Source organism: Arachis hypogaea, chromosome 19 (genome assembly GCF_003086295.3).
Source record: "Arachis hypogaea cultivar Tifrunner chromosome 19, arahy.Tifrunner.gnm2.J5K5, whole genome shotgun sequence".
Classification (NCBI taxonomy): domain Eukaryota; kingdom Viridiplantae; phylum Streptophyta; class Magnoliopsida; order Fabales; family Fabaceae; genus Arachis; species Arachis hypogaea.
Window position 1 is genome coordinate 11,043,158 of NC_092054.1, and position 13,536 is coordinate 11,056,693.

Genomic DNA, 13,536 nt, shown 5'->3' on the forward strand with positions numbered 1-13,536 from the left:
CCCATATCAACCGTCCCATGAAGATATCGAAAAATTTGTTTGATTCCACTCCAATGTCTTCTGGTTGGAGAGGAACTATATCTTGCTAGTAAATTCACCGCGAATGATATGTCAGGTCGTGTATTATTAGCAAGATACATTAGTGCTCCAATGGCACTAAGATATGGTACTTCAGGACCAAGGATATCTTCATTTTCTTCTTTAGGACGGAATTGATCCTTTTTCACATCCAAAGATCTTACGATCATTGGGGTACTTAATGGATGTGACTTATCCATATAAAATCTCTTCAAGATCTTTTCTGTGTATGTTGTTTGATGAATAAAGATCCCACTTTTTATATGCTCGATCTGCAGGCCGAGACAAAATTTAGTTCTTCCAAGATCTTTCATCTCAAACTCTTCTTTTAGAGTTTTTATAATTGTTGGAATCTCTTCAGGAGTCCCAATGATATTTAAATCATCAACGTACACAGCAATTATAATGAACCCAGATGTAGTTTTCTTTATGAAAACACATGGGCAGATATCATCATTCTTGAATCCGTTTTTGGCCAGATACTCAGTAAGACGATTATACCACATTCGTCCAGATTGCTTTAGACCATATAAAGATCTTTGCAATTTGACTGAGTATAACCCTTGCGAATATTCATTGGATGGTTTAGATATCTTTAGTCCTTCAGGGACTTTCATATAGATATCCCGATCTAATGAGCCGTATAAATAGGTTGTTACCACATCCAATAAATGCATATGCAGTTTATGATATGCAGATAAACTGACCAAATAACGCAATGTTATCGCATTCACTACAGGGGAATACATTTCTTCATAATCTATACCAGGCCTTTGTGAGAAACCTTGTGCCACAAGTCGGGCTTTATAGCGCACAACTTCATTTTTCTCATTTCGTTTTCTCACAAATACCCATTTGTATCCAATAGGTTTTACATCTGCAGGTGTACGGACTACAGGTCCAAAGACTTCACGTTTTGCAAGTGAGTCTAACTCAGCCTTCATGGCTTCTTTCCATTTTGGCCAATCATTCCTTAGTCGACATTCTTCGACTGATCTTGGCTCAAGATCCTTACTTTCATGCATGATATTTAATGCCACGTTATATGCAAATATTTCATTGACAATTGTCTTATTTCGGTCCCATTTCTCTCCTGTAAAGACATAATTTATCGAGATCTCATCATTTTCACAATTTTCAGGTACCTGAACGTCTTCTGGCGTTAAAACTATATTAGAATTTTGGACAACTGCAGGTGTCTCTACAATGCCTTTTTCAACATGAATAGTATTTACCTCTTTTCTCTTTCGAGGATTTTTATCTTTGGAACCGACAGGCCTGCCACGCTTCTAGCATGTATTTGCTTCAGTGGCTATTTGTCCTACTGGGACATCAATTCGAATTGGGGCATTTTCCGCTGGTATATAAGATTTGGTTATCCTCTTTGTATCGGAAAATGCATCAGGCAATTCATTTGCTATTCTTTGCAAATGTATAATCTTTTGAACTTCTAGTTCACATTGCCCTGATCGAGGATCTAAATGCATCAACGATGATGCATTCCAATTAAGTTCCTTTTCAGGAAGCTTATTCTCTCCCCCTAATGTTGGAAATTTTGATTCATCAAAATGGCAATCCGCAAACCGGGCTTTAAACACATCTCTCGTTTGTATCTCAAGATACCTCACTATAGAGAGAGAATCATATCCAACATATATCCCCAATTTTCTTTGGGGTCCCATTTTGGTGCGATTAGGTGGTGCAATGGGAACATATATCGCACACCCAAATATTCTTAAATGGGAAACATTTGGCTGCTGGCCAAAAGCTAATTGCATAGGAGAGAACTGATGGTAACTCGTTGGCCTTAAACGAATAAGTGCTGCGGCATGTAAAACTGCATGGCCCCAAACTGAGGTTGGGAGATTTGTTCTCATAAGCAAGGGTCTAGCAATTAATTGGAGGCGCTTAATAAGTGATTCTGCTAACCCATTTTGTGTGTGAACATAAGCTACTGGATGTTTAACACTTATTCCATTAGCCATACAATAAGCATCAAAAGCTTGGGAAGTAAATTCACCAGCATTATCAAGGCGAATTGCTTTGATTGGATTTTCTGGAAATTGTGCTTTTAACGAATAATTTGAGCCAGTAATCTCGCAAATGCCAGGTTGCGAGAGGATAATAAGCACACATGTGACCATCTCGAAGATGCGTCTATCAGGACCATAAAATATCTAAAAGATCCAGATGGTGGATGAATAGGTCCACATATATCACCTTGAATCCTTTCTAGGAATTTAGGGGACTTAAATCCAATCTTTACTGGTGATGGCTTTAAATTAACTTCCCTTGAGAACATGCAGCACAACAAAATTCACTAGATTTAAGAATCTTCTGGTTCTTTAGTGAATGTCCATGAGAGTTTTCAATAATTCTCCTCATTCCCGGATGACCCAATCTATCATGCCAAGTTATAAATTCATTTGGGCTAGTAAACTTCTGGTTTACAATGGCATGTGATTCAATTGCACTAATCTTAGTATAATACAATCTAGATGAAAGTGAGGGTAACTTTTCTAGTATAACCTTTTTATTTAAATCATGAGTTGTGATACATAAATACTCATGATTTTCCTCATTCATAGTCTCAATATGATATCCATTTCGGCGAATATCTTTAAAGCTCAACAAGTTTCTTCGAGACTTGGTAGATAATAGTGCATTATTTATTATAAATTTTGTTCCTCCAGGAAATAAAATTATAGCTCTTCTGGAGCCTTCTATCACATTGCCCGAGCCAATAATAGTATTAACATATTCATCTTTTGGCACAAGATGGGTAAAATATATATTACTTTTAAGAATAGTGTGTGAACTCGCACTATCTGCAAGGCAAATATCTTCAGAATATGTCCTTGCCATTTTTCTTCAAAAAAAAAAAAAACAAATGATAATAAAATAAGTAGAAGTACATGCACAGTAAAATTATTCACATGAATACTTAACAAATACATACATATATCAAACTATTCCATCATTGATCGAATAGCCAATATTTCCTTCAAGATCCTCAAAGAAATTAGATACATCATAATGAATGGTGGAGTTTTCATAATTTGAAACAAAATTTGTTTCCTTTCCTTTGTCATCCTTTTTCAAGGATACTTGATAAAGATCAACTAGGTGCCTTGGGGTACGACAGGTACGTGACCAATGGCCCTTTCCACCACAACGGAAGCATTTATCCTCAATTGATTTACTTTGCCCATTGTTTCTTTCTTTATCCCACTTATGGTGAGGTCTTTTCTTGTGAGCATAATTTCTTTTCCTTCTATATTTTTCCTTGTTATCAAAATCTTGCCATTTACCTCTTCTGGAGTTATAATTTGTCGCATTTGCTTCAAGAAATGGGGCGGCGCCATCTGGGCGCGCTTCATGATTTCTTAAGAGCAACTCATTGTTGCGTTCAGCAACAAGAAAGCAAAAAATTAGCTCAAAATATTTTTTAAATTATTTTTCTCAATTGCTACTGCAGGAGCACATTCGAGGTATGGAAGGTCGATAAAGTTTTCTCTAACATATCGGGCTTGAAGAGGTATCACCGTCTTTTGATGATTGTACCTTTCTTCAAGGTCTTTCCACAGATCTGCAGGATCTTTTAATGTGGGATATTTATTTTTCAATCATACGTCAATATGACGACGAAGAAAAATCATGGCTTTGGCTTTATCCTTCTGGGATGCATTATTTTTCAGCCTTAATGGTATCTTCAAGATCCATTGAATCAAGATGGATTTCAGCATCTAATATTCATGATAAATAATTGTTTTCAGATATATCAAGAGTATGAAATTCAAGATGAGAGAGTTTCGACATAATGAAAATTTGTTACCTGAGTCTTCCTAAAAATTTGATCAGAGTCTCGTGCTGATAACGTGTTGTAAAATAACTAAATAAATAAGGAAGATGTAAATATAAAATAAAATATGTAAATAGAAGACTCTAGCATTAATATAATTAGCTCAATAATAATTTATATATATACATTAATATTATATGTTGTAATATGTATATATATGTAAAGATAGAAAGAAGTATTAAAAGTAAAGAGAGAGAAAATTGCATTTGTTTTATTACTGTAAAGAGAGAGAGAAATGAAAATATTTGTAATTGTGTGCTTATATTTCTCTCCGAGACAAAGACCTCTATTTATACATATATTGGGAGCTTAATTTCAACATGCATTTAATGTCATTCCTTCTTTAAAATGTAAGTTTTACATGAGAATGAGCATCCACATTGTTCGTTCTTGTCACAACAAAAGTTTTATAAATATACGTAAGCTCTGTATTCAAAAATAACTTTCATCACATATTGGGGTATGTGTTTACTACAAATTTCAACTTTGAGGTCAAATTAAATGATACCTAATTAACGATAGGAAATTAATTTTTAATTTATTTTGTTGCCAATATATATAATTAATAATAATTATATTAATTATTTTATATAATATGATTTATATATAACAATTTTATTTATCATTTCAAATATTAAATAGAATAATTTATTATTATTATTATTATTAATTGAAATTAATAATAATAAAACCAAACATTCTATTTTATGTGTATTTTAAGATTTTGTAGAAGTTACATTCTATTTTATTCTACTCTCTTCTGTCCATCAGACTGTAAAAAAAAATATCACTATAATAAATATGGGCTTTAGTAATGCTAAAATCTGTAACGCTTTAAAACCGTTCTTTTAGATAGTTTTAGATAATAGTTTTTTACAGTGTTATTATTGAAGTTCAATTTTTATTATTTTATAGTAACAAAATAAAATCGTTCTCTTTGACTATTTTAAAGAACGATTTTATAACTGTTACTAGAATTTGTTTTTAAGCAACGATTTTTTAATGTTGTTTAAATAATTATACAAAAAGATATGCTTAAAAATCATTGTCAAAGTTATTACACTTTAAAACCGTTCTCTTAGATAATTTTAGACAACGGTTTTATAGTGTTGCTGTTGAAGTTTAATTTTTTATTAAGTTATAGCAATAAATAAAACCATTCTCTTTGACTATTTTAAAGAATGGTTTTATAACCATTACAATTATTTTTTATTAAGCAACAATTTTTAATATTTAAATAATTATACAAAATAAATAATTTTCTATTAATTTGTGAACAAAGTAGAACCCTACTTGTAACATCACGCATTTTTTAAAATCTAAATATGAATAAATTGTAATTTTATCTTATTAAGTTTAAACTATATAATTTTAAAAATTATTCTATTAGAAATAATTAAATAGATTTAGAGATAATTTTATTTTAAATTAATTAAGACTCTTATGTAATTTTATTATAATTGAATATTTTTGCATAATTTTAGTAATTAAAAAATAAGAAAAGAGTTGTATATTTTAATTTAAGTGACTTTTATTATGAATAAGTTATAATTTATTATTAATTTGAACTCTCTTTTTTATAAATTAATCTATTAAGAGTAATTAAGTTAATTTAATAAATATTAGGAGTTAAGTTAATTAATATTTTTGTGTAAATTTTTATTCTTAGTTATTTGAAATTAAAATTCAGTAATAGAAGTATTATACAATATAATTTAAGAAATTTGTATTATGATTGAATTACGGTTTATTTTATTAAATTAAGTTCTTAGAGATTAATTTGTTATAAATGATTAAATTAATTTTTATAAATATTTTATGTAACATCCTACCACACAGAACTTTACACCTAGAATGTAAAACAGAGATGGTGAGGCGCTACGACTTCTAAAATAAAATATAAATACGTATAATAGTCGAAATAATGTAGTATATTAGGAGCCTTGAAGAATAGGCAAAACAAAATCGCAAAATTAAAAGTGCAACGTTCAGAAACAACGTAACTTGCGTAAGAAGAAACTACGGTTCTTAAACACACACACACACACACACATATGAAAAGTAAGAGTAGAGGATCAAGATACAAAATATCAAGCTCTGAACTCAGCCTGCGAAGCTAAGGCTGGCCAGAGAATAATTACATACATATATACATAATCCATAACCCAAAATACATAAAAGCAATCCTAGTAAAACATATATACATAGGGAGAATCTATACATATATAGAAAACAAACAGAACAAAAGTAAAACCCCAAAAAGCCCACTTCGCTATGGAGAATTCCAGACGTCTAACGGGATGCCGCTTGACCTGCATCTGAAAAACAACAACAAAGTATGGGGTGAGAATCGAAGGTTCTCAGCATGGTAAAGGTGCCATGTACATAAGATATAAGGTCCTGGAAATGCCATAGGCAATCCTAGAACGCCGACACTCAGATTACAAAGCTTAAAGTACTAAATAGAAACCATAAAAGGGTAGTTATCTAGGGAATTCTAACCTAGCTTAAACTTAATTTCAACTCTAAACCTTTCTACCTTTCCTCCATTCCTCCATCTCTGGTGAGTTTGCAAAGACAGACAAACAGACAATTGCAAACACAGGTAGGAAACAAGTAGTGCAAGTAGCAAATATAATAGTTAACATAATATATTCAATTAGGCATTCCCAAATAATGCATAGCAAACAAAGCAAACAAAATGCACATGATGCATGCCTATCCTATGGCTAATGAGGCTCATTTGTCGGTTATTAAGCCAACCTGACAAGTCCAAAACCCTTGGACTGTCCCCCTTGCGCATCCCCATGAATCTATGCATAGCTTTTTTTTTTCTTATTTCATTCATAATTCATAAATTCATATATAACTTTACTCAATGGGGGTTACCATTCCCGGGAATTTATACGTGCTCAGTCACCTTTACGACGTAGGGTCAACAGAGTATCGAGTTTTGACCTGGAACACGTGGTGGCAAGCCACGGTACTTTACCCAGGAAAACTCGTATCTCAGATCATCATTCATCATGGCTGTAAATTCACTTTATACATCATATATTTGCATCTTTGTACATAGTTTATCATAACCCGGAGCAAGTGGGGCGAAACCACAACCCTTGCGTCTACCCGGGGAGCCTCTATACTAACCAACCTAGCAAGTGGGGTGAAACCACAACTCTTGCGTCTACCCAGGAGGTATGTTCTCATATACCTAGGAGGAACAAAGGAGGGGATCCTAACCTCCCACCATCTTGTTGGGGGCGATTTTACAATACCAGGAGGAACAAAGAAGGGGATCCTCACCTTCCACCATCTCTTGGGGTCGCACTTTCAAGAAAGAGTGCTCAGATGTAACATTTATTCCTTTCATTAGCCAGAATCATAATTTAAAAGATTTAAAAGATACACATAAATCATCACTTTTCCAACCTTACTTCATCCCCAAGTTACCACCTATTCCTAGCTTCATCTCATTACTAGGCTTACTAGCAAGATTTAGGACCAAAGGAATAAAAATAGAGGTTTAAATGTTTGAAATTAGGTTTATAAAACATAAAATTAAGTTTTGCTGAAACAGGGGCCATGCGTACGCGTGGGCTACACGTACGCGTGGGTGTACATTTTGTGAAAATTTTTAACTCAATCAGACAAACTACAGAATTTCAACTTTTAACCTCAAACTTCCGACGTGCATAACTTTTTCATTTTAAGTCATTTTTCTCCCATTCTTCGAACGGCGTAAATTTCACGGACCTAATTTTCATTAGAAATAAGTTTGAAATCATTTGAGGGTCCGGAAGCCGAGTTAGGGCTCGCCAAAGTTCGGTCAAAAACTAAAGTTACACAAAATCTCCAAACCTCATTTTCTTTAAAACTCAATTCCAAAATCAACATACCATACCCACAAAATCTCCATACTCATTTTTCTTGTTGCAAGCGCCGCCTCAAAGTCCTTTCAGGTTTAGGATCAAAATCTATAAGAGGTTCCTTGTCCCTGTTCCTGCTCATAAACAGATAGAGAACAAGAAAAAAAAGTGAGAATCTCTACGTCAGAGTGCAGAGAATTTCCAGTGAGGTAACCTATGTAAAAGAAATAAAATAAAGCAACTAAATAAATTAAGCAATAAAATTCAAAAATTATAGGCAAAATTAGGACAAAAAAATTTCAAAATTCTTTTAGAAAAATAAACAGAAAAATTAAAATAAAAATAACTAGGGGACACCAAACTTAATTTCAGATATTACGGAAAAATGGTAGCAAAAAAAATTCAAAAATTAAAGTGCAAAATTAAATAAATTAAAGCTAAAACAGTCAATCCCCGACAACGGCGCCAAAAAATTGGTGCAGAATTTATAATCCACAAACTAACCGGCAAGTGCACCGGGTCGTACCAAGTAATACCTCAGGTGAGTGAGGGTCGATCCCACGAGGATTGATGGACTAAGCAACAATTAAGTGATTTATTTAGTTAGACAAACAGAAAAGAGTGTTGAGAGTTCAAATGTATCAAACAATAATTCAGAGAATCAAGAAACAAGCAGTAAATTGAGGTGAAATATATATGGAGAAAATAGTTAAAGCTTCAGAGATATCTATTTTTCGGATTGACTTTTCTTACTAACTATTTTAATCATGCAAGATTCAATTCATGGCAAACTATATGTGACTAAACCCTAATTCCTTAGACCTTTTTAGTCTCCTCTAACTTTTATCAACCGCTAATTCCTTGGTCAATTTATTCCAATTAGAGGGTGAAGTTTGGTGCGGAATTTATAACCCACAAACTAACAGGCAAGTGCACTGGGTCGTACCAAGTAATACATCAGGTGAGTAAGGGTTGATCCCACGAGGATTGATGGACTAAGCAACAATGGTTGAGTAATTTACTTAGTTAGACAAGCAGAAAATGATGTTTGGGTGTTCAAAAGCATTAAACATTAAATCAGAAAATCAGAATAGCAAGCAGTAAACAAGTTGTGAATAATATATGGAGAAACAATTAAGGTTTCAGAGATATCTATTTTTCGGATTGATTTTTCTTACTAATTATTTTAATCATGCAAGATTTAATTCATGGCAAACTGTATGTGACTAAACCCTAATTCCTTAGACCTTTTTAGTCTCCTCTAAAATTCATCAACCGCTAATTCCTTGGTCACTTAATTCCAATTAGAGGGTGAAGTTCAATTCTAGTTTATATGCCACAGAAACCCTAACTACCCAAATAGAGGATTATATGTCACGTATCCCGTTAAGTCCAGATAATTAGAAGTTTAGGAGAAATTGTTTTCAAGCAAATAGCTTTTCTAAATTATACAAGAACTCAATTAGAACAAGGGTCATACTTCCGTTCTACCCAAATTCATAAGATAAAGAACGAAAAAATTCTTGAAATATAAATCAGTACATAAATTAAAATAGAAAAATAATAGTATCAATTTATATAATAGACAGAGCTCCTAACCTTAATAGTGGAGGTTTAGTTGCTCATGGTGCAGAGAGAAAACTATGATTTGTAAAAACTGTCAATTGCGGAATGTGGTAGAAGAGAAGAGAGGAGCCCGAAGGGCTGATTCTTTTTCCTTTTATATCTAATCCTAATTAATGTAAAATATATTTCCTAAAAACTAATTAATATCTTTTCCTAATTCTAAAACTAATAAAAGTTTAAATCAAAATTAATTTAATCAATCCGTGCAGCCTTTGGAATGAATTGGGGACCATTTGAGTTAGAAAGGTTGACGCCGAACTTGGAAAAATCCAAGTTCGGCGTGGATTGATGCGCGTAACTTCCCTTTGTAGTCTTTAAGCTGGCGATGAACTTGGAAATCTTCAAGTTCAGCGTGGGGGTAGGCAGAATGAATCTTCCTTGGAATTTTTTCATTGGCGCCGAACTTAAGGTGCTTCAAGTTCGGCATGGGGGTTATCCGTGCAGATTTCCTTGGAGCGTTGATCTGGCGCCGAACTTGAAGAACTTCAAGTTCGGCGTGGAGGAGGCAGTGTTGATTTTTGGAATTCTTTATGATCAAGTTCGGCGTGGAGGCGGCAGCAAGTCCTCCTTTCTCTGTCTTTGACTCCAACTCTTGTCAGATTCGTCTAAAATGCTACCTGAAATTAACAGAATTGCATACAACTCAAAGTAGCATCTATAGTGGCTAAAATACATCAAATCTTGATTAAACTTAGCAATTCAAGTGCAAATTCACTAGGAAAAGATAGAGAAGATGCTCACGCATCACAACACCAAACTTGAATTGTTGCTTGTCCTCAAGCAACCAAAATTAGTACATGATTAAGATGTGAATTTGCATGAGAAGCGAGAGTTCGGTTATGCTCATGTCTCTTCTTAAAGTGGGGTTTATCTATTGTAATTCTAACAGTTTTGGCATCTCATTCTACTTTGAATCAGAGGAATGTTACTGTCATTTGGAATTAGAATCCGGATAATATTATGAATTCTCTAGTCTTTTATACTTCAGTTTAATCCTTGAACACATCAAATCTCCTTTTGGTGCTTTGCACCTTGAGCCTAGCTGTGACTTTAAATATTTTGTCTCAAGGGTTACTTGACACAAAAATACTACAAGTACTTAACTGGGAAACTCTCTTTAAGTTCTGATTTTTCTTTCAGCTACTCCTAGACAGTGGTGCTCAAAGCCTTTGGCATACTCTGCTAAATGCATTTGGCCTCGACTCTAAATATTCTGTCTCAAGGATTGCTTGACACAAGAACACCATAAGCATATGACTAGGGAAACAACTCTTTGAGCTTTTAATCATGTCTGACCTCCCTAGTCATTGATGCTTAGAGCCTTGGACCCTGCTTTTTATTCTTCCTTTGCTATTTCTTTTATTTCAAGGATTAACTTTCACTAATTTCAGAAAATTCATAATGGTTTTATAAACTCCTGTTCCTTATACATCAACATCCCTTGATTCAAATTCAAATATGCAATATTCATATCATGCATTCAAAATCACAGATAATACCACCACATCTAAGTGAATAAGACTACTCTTCAATATAAACTCAATTTCTCATGCAATACATAACTTCTTTTTTTTTTCTTTTTAGATTCAAGCTCGGTGAGCGGTACATGAGACAATTTTTTTTAAACTAAAAGCAAATAACAGAATGAAACTAAATATAAGAATTGAAAGTACTAAAGATCATGCAGGCAATCAAAGTAACAGAAAACAGAAGACAACAAAATAAAAATGGAAGGAGAAATAGAATGAAAGGAACTCAACTACCTCAGTTATGCCGGTGGCCATCTCATTCCTCTGGCTGTGCTCCTCCATGAAGAACATTCATCTCCCCATGGTGCCACTGATGATAAGGTAAACAGAGAGCACGCTCCGCAACACCAAACTTGAATTGTTATTTGTCCTCAAGCAACCAAAACTAACATAGGCTTAGGATGTGAATTTGCATGAGAAGTGAGTGTTCAATTACTCATGTCCCTTCTTAACGTGGGGTTTACACACTGCAATCCTGAATAGTTTTGGCCTCTCACAATCCTTTGAATCAGAGGAATGTCATTGTCATTCGGAATTAGAATCCAGATAATATTATGAATTCTCTAATCTTTTATACTTCAGTTTAATCCTCGAACACAGCAAATTTCCTTTAATTCTCTTTTCTTTGGTGCTTTGCACCCAGAGCCTAGCTGTGACTTTAAATGTTTTGTCTCAAGCTTCACTTGACACAAAAACACCACAAGCACTTAACTGGAGAACTCTCTTTAAGTTCTGATTTTTCTTTCAGTTACTCCCAGACAATGGTGCTCAAAGCCTTGGGCATACTCTGCTAAATGCACTTGATCTCGACTCTTAGTGATCTGTCTCAAGGATTACTTGACACAATTACACCACAAGCATGTGACTCGGGGAACAACTCTCTGAGCTTTTAATCATGTCTGACCTCCCTAGTCATTGATGCTCAGATACTTGGACCTTGCTTTTATTTTTCTTTTGCTGTTTCTTGTGCTTCAAGGATTAAGCTTTTGTTTACTTCAGAGAATTCATAATAGTTCTCTAAATTCCTATTCTTCATGCATCAGGATCCTTTGATTCAAATTCAAATATGCGCTGTTCATATCATGTATTCAAAATCACAGATAACACCACCACATTTAAGTAAATAAGACTACTCTTAAATATAAACTCAATTTCTCATGCAATACATCTTTTTCTTCTTTTTCTTTTTAGATTCAAGCTCAGTGAGTGATACATGAGATAATTTTTTTAAACTAAAAGAAAATAACAGAATGAAACTAAATCTAAGAACTGAAAGTACTAAAGATCATGCAGGCAATCAAAGCAATAGAAAATAGAAGACAACAAAATAAGAACGGAAGGAGAAACAGAATGAAAGGAACTCAACCACCTCAATTGTACTGGTGGCCATCTCATTCCTCCGGCTGTGCTCCTTAATGAAAAACATTCATCTCCCCATGGTGCCACTGATGATAAGGTAAACAGAGAGCGCACTCTACAACACCAAACTTAAAAGTTTGCTTGTCCCCAAGCAAAGAAAAACTCCAGGGTGTCAAAAATTTCTTTTAATTGCTCATGTTCCTGTTCTAATCACTCTGCATGACCAAAACACATGTAAAATAAGAAAATTCTAAAAAATTGAGATAAAGTAATTTAAAATCAGAACTAAAATAACTGTAATGCTAAAATAAAAATAACTATAAAATTAAAACAAAGTAATTGCAAAACCAAGGATACTAGTAGTTGGGTTGCCTCCTAAGAAGCGCTTCTTTAATGTCACTAGCTTGACACTTGATTGTCGAATTTTCTTCCGCTTCTTCCAGTTGGTTAAAAGAAATGTCTCCAAGGGAGGAGAGGTGAAAATTAGTGCCCCCTGATATAAATTCCTCCTAACAAGCTTTCTTTTATTGTGGTTAGCTTGATTCACCTTACTTGTTGGGGTAGAGGTTGGATTGTTTTTTGCTGACCTTCTCTTTTTCATGGATATTTTCTTTTGTTTCTTGGTCACAATTCCCTTTTCAGTGCTTTCCTTGGTTGCCTTCACTTCTTTGATTTCAAAATTTGGGTGTTGTGTGATAGTTGAAGTGTACCCTTCATCAAGAACTTCTTGAATTGGTGGTTCAAGAAACTCACCCTCTATGTCACTCTCTGCTTCATTGAAGTGTAGATTCCCATAATTATTTTCATCCTTTACAACCTCCTTTGTTTGTGCATCTTCCTCTTCTTCCATATGTGAGGGTGGAGAGTTCTCTAATTCACTGGAGTATGAACTCCTTTGATTGATTTCCTCACTTTCTTCTATAGGATCTTGCATTGTATCTCTTGGGAAGGAATTTGCTTGTTCCTCTTCCTGGGGCTTGATAATCAACTGCACATATGTCTCTATATTTTTGACATTCATCTTCATATCATATATGAATTCTTTCATGCGAAGCTCAAGAGCTGATGGTTCTTGATATGAATAAGGAGATGGTGGCTCTTGATATGAATAAGAAGGAGATGATGATTCTTGATAAGAGTAAAAAGAGGATGGTTCTTAGTATGAATAGGGAGATGGTGGCTCTTGATATAGGTAGAAAGATGATGGTTCTTGATA